Source organism: Thrips palmi, unplaced genomic scaffold, assembly GCF_012932325.1.
Source record: "Thrips palmi isolate BJ-2018 unplaced genomic scaffold, TpBJ-2018v1 HiC_scaffold_8, whole genome shotgun sequence".
Taxonomy (NCBI): Eukaryota; Metazoa; Arthropoda; class Insecta; order Thysanoptera; family Thripidae; genus Thrips; species Thrips palmi.
The window spans coordinates 13,551,353-13,558,965 of NW_023144635.1; the positions used below are offsets into that span (position 1 = coordinate 13,551,353).

The 7,613-nt window shown below is 51.7% G+C and overlaps 1 non-coding gene across 1 annotated transcript; it reads left to right on the forward strand.

Moving 5' to 3' along the window:
* Positions 1-6,489: 6,489 nt before the first annotated feature.
* Positions 6,490-6,562, forward strand: Trnag-gcc. Its single transcript has one exon. It is a non-coding gene; the product is annotated as a tRNA-Gly (tRNA).
* Positions 6,563-7,613: the final 1,051 nt, after the last annotated feature.

The following is a 7,613-nucleotide window of genomic DNA, read 5'->3' on the forward strand; positions in this document are numbered from 1 at the left end:
TCTCTCTTTCAGCCTCCCAGCAGGACAAGTTCGCCGTCACGGAGAACGACATGCTGCGGCACGTGGCCGGCTCACTTAAAACGAGTCCCGCGGCCTCTGGGGCTGAAGGCATACGACTGCGTCCACCGGCCGGCCCTGTACACACGGGTCCGGTACACGTGCCCGGGGCCCCGGTCGGCGCGGAGGACGCACCCGTGTGGCCGCTGCCAAGACTGCCTTAGACGGCACGAACAACAGGACGAAGAGCGCGAGGACTCGCGGCGGGACCGAGGCTCGCCGTCCCCCGCGCGGTCCGCGTCCCCCGGCGGCGGGCGCGACTGCGTCCGCAGCAGAACATCCTCGACCGGTGAGTCGGACCGAGGGTCGTACCGGTCCTCCTCGTCGGGATCGCAAGGCGAAAGGCCGGGTTCAGCGGACTCTCGCGGGTCCGAAACGTCCGTAACGACCGTTCACCGCGGCCACAGACAGTAAGGTGATGTCATATAAAATGAATTAAGTAACAGCTTTAGAGTGTAGGACAAAATTACTATGCATGCGTAATTTACTAACCATACGTTAAGGCTTACTAATACTCAAGTTCTGTAATTTTAAGTATCATAACCGTACGACCGGGCAGGTCACTAGAAATGAAGTACTCCTAGCACATGTAAGTGTTGTTTCATTGGCATTTAGGTAATTTTTAGATTTAAGTGCATGTCCGTAGTTTGTAGGATAGGCTGGCCAGGTTTTGTTAAAGTTTCCCTGCGTCCCTTGCTAGAATTAGAGCCCATCAGTGTGTTTCGTAGTTTGTAGGATAAGCTGGCCAGGTTTTGTTAAAGTTTCCCTGCGCCCTTCGCTAGAATTAGAGCTTATCAGCACTGGTAAAACTAAAGCGTAACTCTATGCTTGAGTCAAGCATAAAGTTACGCTTGAAGACGTTACGCTTGAAATCAAGCATACTCTGGAAATTCCCCCATGCATTAAGATAGGGGAAATCTTGGCGGATGAGCCAGTTACGCTTGATTTCAAGCGTAAACTGATTACGCTTGAAAACAGTGGGTAATACTACGCTTTAGTTTTACCAGTGAGTGTGCTTCGTAGTTTGTAGGACAGCCGGCACGGGTTTTGTTAAAGTTTCCCTGCGCCCTTCGCTAGAATTAGAGCTTATCAGTGTGCTTCGTAGTTTGTAGGACAGCCGGCACGGGTTTTGTTAAAGTTTCCCTGTGCCCTTAGCTAGAATTAGGGCTTGTCACCTATATTATAGTCAACCATGTCGCGGACGCGGAGCAGACAATGAAGGCGCGCGCCGTGGACAGTCTATCACGACGCCGAGCACACCGGCAGCCACCAGTTCGTACTTCATTCATCGGCCCAAGTGAATGGGAGTGTTAGTCTCCAGACCGCGTCTTGTGGTCATGAATGTTGTTGAGCCATCAGTTGTTTCATGGAGAGAGAAAGTGGAGAGAAAGTGGTAACCTACTGTCATCAAACTGTCACTGTCAATTGTGGTGTGCATATCTGCTGGTTTGCTCACCAATTAATTGTGGAATCTGATTCAGAGGACCTGCCTGAAACGACTACGCAAAGGAAATAACCACCGAAGAGTTTTCAACATACGCTGCTGGCGAAACAAGAAGAAAAGGAGAGTCACCGCGAAGACGGCGGCCTTGAGATCTTGCAGCAAATGTCTGGACCGGAAGTCGAACAAACGCAAAAACCGAAACCACTTCTGAGCACGTGCTGACGCCCCTCGAGAGCATCCAGTGGCACCACCCCACTGTGACGGCCGCCGCCCAGGGCACTCACGGCCAGGTGCACGTGTCAAGCGTGCATGGCGCCTTTCCCAGCCCTCTGCAGGGGCCGTCCAGGCTCCACGCGGCGTGGTCTCCGCCCACCGCCGCCGCCTCACTCGCGCAGTCGCCCAGTCCGAGGCCCGCCCATCTCAGCACTCCTCTGCCGCTGCGTGGCCGCAAGCGTTTGCGGGGGCGGCCGGCGGCCACAACCCATCAACCTTCTTCCCTCGGTGAACCCATGGACACTTGCGACGGCGCGCGGTCAGCCCTAGACACTGTGACGCCGCGAAACAGCAGTCCGGGTATCCAACTGCTAGCGCACTTCCTCCGGACGGAGGGCGTGTGGCAGTTGGCGCCGCAGTCGGCCAGGGAGCACCACCCAACGGACAGCGTCGCGGCCTCCGTGGCTCAAGGGCCGCCACCCGCCGTCCCACTGGATCCGAGCGACTTCCGCCGACGGCGTCGCACACGGCAAAACCAACGTCCGGGTTTCCCAGGAGCACCCTGGAAAAACAGGGCATTTTTCCAGGGTGCGCCTGGGAAACCCGGACGTTGGTTTTGCCGTGCAGTTCCGTCGCCCCGCCTCCACCGTACGACGCGTTCTGTCCCACCTCGGTGCCGTCCCTGGAGACGGCCACAGCGCAGGGCCTGGGCCGGGTCAGATACACCTGCCCTGGGCCCCGGTCAGCAAAAAGGACCCACCCGTGCGGCCGGTGCCCCGAGTGCATGCGCCGCCCACGAGGAGCAATCCGAGGACCATGAGGACTCGCGGAGCCGCGGCTCGCCGCCACCCGCGCGGTCCGCGTTCACCGGTGGTGGACGCGACAGCGCGCTCAGCAGAGCCTCATCGCCGGGTGAGTCGTATCACGGATCATCTAGATCCTCCTCGTCTGGGTCACAGACAGCGAGAGAGGAGCAGGAACGCGAGAGGCCGGGCTCAGCCGAATCTCATGAGTCTGAGACTTCAGTGGCTACTCGCCCATCGACGTCGGGGAGCTGCCTGACCCGAGGCCGCTCCCACTCCCCCTCCCGGCGGATTGGATCCCCATCAAGATGGGTGAGTGGGTGGTGAAGGTCCTTGCCCGTCGAGGACGTCTCGTGCGCCGGCGATGTGCTACTGTGATGGTGCAGTGACCGTGGTGTGTGTGTGTTTTTTTTTGTTGTCGTGAAGAAAAGTGCGTGTCTGACTGTTTTGGGAACATTCCGAGATTAATTTAGGTGTCTCCTTTTTAGTGTATTGTATTACTCATGCTATTAATCCCCTCGTCCCTTCATTTAACCTTTTTTCATGTTTATCTGTGCCATCAAGGTGGTGAGTAAGTTATTCTGTGCCAAGTTCCATACCATTGCGTCCGTCTATTCGTTCAAAATTCAGTTCCCCCCTTTGTTCTTGTTGATTAGAATAAAATCTACCGTTCCCAGTGTGCCGTCGAGTTGTTTGCAAGTTCTATATCTGTTTATCTGGTTAGTATTTGAGTTAGTCTGTAAGTTATTCCGTGCCAAATATTTATGCCGTCGCGTCCATCTTTTCTGAAAATTTTAGTCCCCCGTTTCTCTTCGGTGTGCCGTCAAGTTGTTTGCAAATTTCACCTCATTCTGAAAATTACTCTTTTTACAACTTTTTACTGAAAATGAAAACCTGTCTCGTTCCGTTACTCCAGTGTCGTCCTTCACCTATCCTTGCCCAACGTGCTAGTAGTCAAACACCTCACAGTATGATAGAAAAAGAAAAAAAATTAAAAAAGGAAACAGTCCCAATGAAAGAAGAGTCAGGGGTGACTCGGACTTAGCATTTAAATTTGTAATTGTACAAGAGTATTGAAAGAAAAATAAAATTACTTGTACATGAATTATTTTTATTATTTTCAGCAACATATGTTAATATTCATAAAACATCTTAATTTTCGAAACAAAAATGAATGAAAGTCAGTCTAGCTAATCGACAATAACTTCTTTTACAGAACCCCTATTTCACTTTCTCCAAAACCCATCAAACACATGTCATCTGTCTTCTTCACGTATTCTCACTCTGCATTTTTTTACATCTGTCTGGGCAAGGAGGTTTTATTTCTCTGGACTTTCTCTCAACTTTTCTTGGAGTCACACGAGCTTTGCCAGCATATAGAGCCTTCTTGGCCGTATAGGTTATGAGGCTACTCTAAAGAAGTTCACGTCTAGATGCGAGGTAACTTTTGTATGTGCACTCACCATTTGTCTTGAAGGAAACTTTTTTTCTTCAAAATGATTCAATGAATAGACCGAAGTGTTTGGACTTTGAGTTTTTATTATTAAAGTGAAAGAAAGATTGACCACTTCACATATTGTCTGCGAGGACCCCCAGCAGCAGCGTCCCGCACGACACCTTGCCGCAATACCATAACTTCGTTCTCAGGAATGTTATGTACCAGCCAGGTGTGGTCTGGTGACAAATATAGCACTCATCCAGCACATACTCCTGAAAAGAATACACAAAAAAGATGGAAATCATCGGAATGAATGACTGCAAGTGCAGTTTTACGCAGCTAGGTTACTGTGAAAATGAAAGGGAAAGGACGCTATGAACGCACCCAGTTCTGTGGTGGTTTTTCTTGTGGTTTTCCAGATGGTGTTCTCTGCATGTCGAAAACTGAATGGGGCCTGGCGCGATCAAGAATCGATGCAACATACGCCTGCGTGCGTGACCGTCAACAAGAATCGCCACTTACACGAGAGTTGTCGCACGCATACCGACCAGTATGGCATTCCCTCCGACCTGGACTCGTGCGTATGGGAAATGACCTCATCCTCTACTTATGAGAAATTGCTCATACAACAACACCCCTCCGCAATCTCTCGAGTATAGTAACAGTAGTTGACGAATGGATACATGGAAAAACGAGTGCAAATCATCGTAACTCGTTCTTTAAGTGTCATGCGAGAAGCCTGCCGCGAGTTAGAGAAAGACCTAGAGAGTTTCTGACATCAGCAGGAATAGAAACAACCACATCTCCTACATAAGCAAAGAAAATGGAATTTATTTGGTGCAAATCACCGCAGAACACAAAACACAGAAAAGAACACAAATATTATTGGTGGGGCAATGCCCAAAGAAAATACTATGGCTCAAACGAAAGCCCTGTCCTTTCTCTGGGGGGGGGGGGGCACGCTTCGAATGGGGACGATCGGTCGAGGCATTTGGGCTAGAGGGCCGTCGCAGTGCCGCGAGACGGTTATCCTCGGCCGATCCCAAGCACAAGTTTGGACGTTCCTTGAGGGCATATTTCTGGCCGGAGCGCCCTTAATATTCACTTGTTGCCGCGCTTTGTGGAAGTGTATATCTTGCTACAATTCTTCAACACTCCTGGGATTCGCTCGAGGACTTTAAGTGACGTGCAAAAAGCCTCCGTACCCTCGGTCAAAGTGGCCGAGCGTACCGGAATGATCTGGATCCCCCCTTGCACGCCCGTGGCGGCGCGCCGTGGCGGCTGCCGCCCCCACTACGGCGTCCGCTTGCGTCCCTTCGTCCACCCCCTTCCCTACCCGCCGCACCCTCTCCCCTCGCCTTGGGAGTTATCTCTCGCCTGTCGCTAGCGGTCGGCGCTCCCTTTAGTCCGGCGGGACGAGAGCACCGAATTGTGCTTTTCTGCGGCTGCTCAATCTGCCCTTAATCGCACTACCAATTTTTGACCCTGTGGAAGATTCTGAGGCTGGTCATTCTGCCCGAGACGTCCCCGAGAAGACCACCACCATGGTGAGGGACTTCTCCTTCTCGTCCGTCGCGGAGTGCCGCTTCCTGCGGCGCGCCTCTCGTGTGGAAATGCCTCATGGTTCTGTTTCTTTTATTGCAGTCGGACCGTTCACACCGCGCCTTGCCGGCCCAGGAGGAGCCAGCCCCTGCCTCGCCAGGAGGGCGCCCTGTCACCTGGGCCCCCCATTCTTCAACCCGAGGCGCCCTTCTGTGAAGAGACCGTTCCGGCCTGCGCCGCCACCGAGGAGGCCCCCTCCACGGGGGCAGTTGCCCCTCGTTGCCCCCGGCGTCCTCCGGCCTTGATGCTGCCATTGAGAGCTGCATCAAGGCCGCCATGGAGGACTCCTCCGAGGACGAGGGTGACGCCCCCGAGGAGAAGGTCGACCCGGAGGTCGGCGCAAGTGCCGGAGCCGGTGAGCCCGGCGCCGTAGGCGGCAGCCTCGACAGCATGCTGGCGAGGCTGTCGGCCCGGGGTGTCAGGGCTTACCGTGTGATAAATTTGTAATATATTTAGTTAATGATTTAGGTTAGTTTTAATTTAATTATTTTTTCCTCACATTATGGTTGTCTGTAAATATTAGCTTGTAAGTGTACAGCTTGTTTGTATATATTGTAAATAGTACCCTGAATTAGTATATTTATCTACTGTAAAAAGGAAGAGAGAAGAGACTAATCATTGTTGTTTTGTTGTAAAGTACTAACCTAAAAAAAATAATAGTAATAAACCTGTATACACGTTCATCTTTTGTCAATTGTCAATCCTTGAAAGTGCCTTTACCGTTATTTGCACGCAATCGTGCGAGGAGTAACAGCTGTCTGCTGTTGAATGAAAACATTCAGAATCACACGATTAAAGGATTTTATCTTTGCAATATTGAAATATTTACCTCAGAGACAGTCATTCTTTATACAGTAACGTTAACAAATATTTTTATTTATTTATTGATGGCGCGTCCGCTTGTAAGTTTGAACAACACTACACTTCTAACTGCAGTTCGGTGGTTCATTGGTAGAATGCTCGCCTGCCCCGCGGGCGGCCCGGGTTCGATTCCCGGCCGATGCACCAATGTTTTGCTTCGGAACTTCGATAGTGACAGACTACTCAGTAAGTCAAGAACATGAGTTTATTGTGAGACGGTCCTAACGCCTAACACTGGCTGCTACAGGTTTGTTGGTCGAGACTCACCCTTCACCCAGCGCGGTCCTCGGAGCGACTGACTCTCTGGAGGACTGTCCTCCGTATTTATGCAATGGATTATTGGAAGAGTGGGGGGTAACCAGATATGTCCAGCTCATGGCCGGCTAGGGTACCTATGCTCATCGTGCCATGGCGTGCCACGGCTTGGCATGGCGTGCCATAAGTCACGCGCGGCTGTGGAATGTGGGGCTTTCCGAGAATCCACATGCGTGAGCTTGTATGAGTGGAATTGCACTCCGCTCAAGGGAAGGCACGTAATGCGCCTAAATCCTGACCATTATTATCTTGTGCCTTGCCTATCAGCGAGGCGCAACAGACCCCGAGACCTCCGCGACGCCGAGCGGTCGGGTCACTCTGAGTCCAGCGGTAGCAGCGACAAGTCGCCCTCTGCTCTCACTCGTCCCGCGTCGCGTCGCTCCGACCGACGCCTCCGCACTTGCGATTGTACTTGCCTTGTTGTCTGTACTGAATAAACCCAGTGTTTAACCTAGCCATACCTCCTACTCTCTCTTCGGATTCCTCCCTAAAACCCGCACCCTCACAATATCTCCGGAAGTTTTCGTCCGATCCGACTGAGATTTTGCAGAAAATTCTTTCTTGGGGGGTACTATAAGTGACCCAAATTGCATCAAAATCGGAGATGGTCACCTACGAAAGTGGCCCCGTAGGCATCGAATGCCCCAAAAGAAGGTCCACCTCGTAAGAGTCGAGGTACTGACAGGCAGAATGACTGGCCAGAAAGTTATTCTGCCCAGGCTTAGGACGACGGATGCGAAAGAGTTCCCCGAGCAGACACTGATTCGAACGCACACACTAAACTTCTTACGGATACATCCTATCTGTACTACGGACATTTTTGTGCAATTGCAATTACGGATAGATAATACAGATAGGATGTATCCGTAAGAAGTTTAGT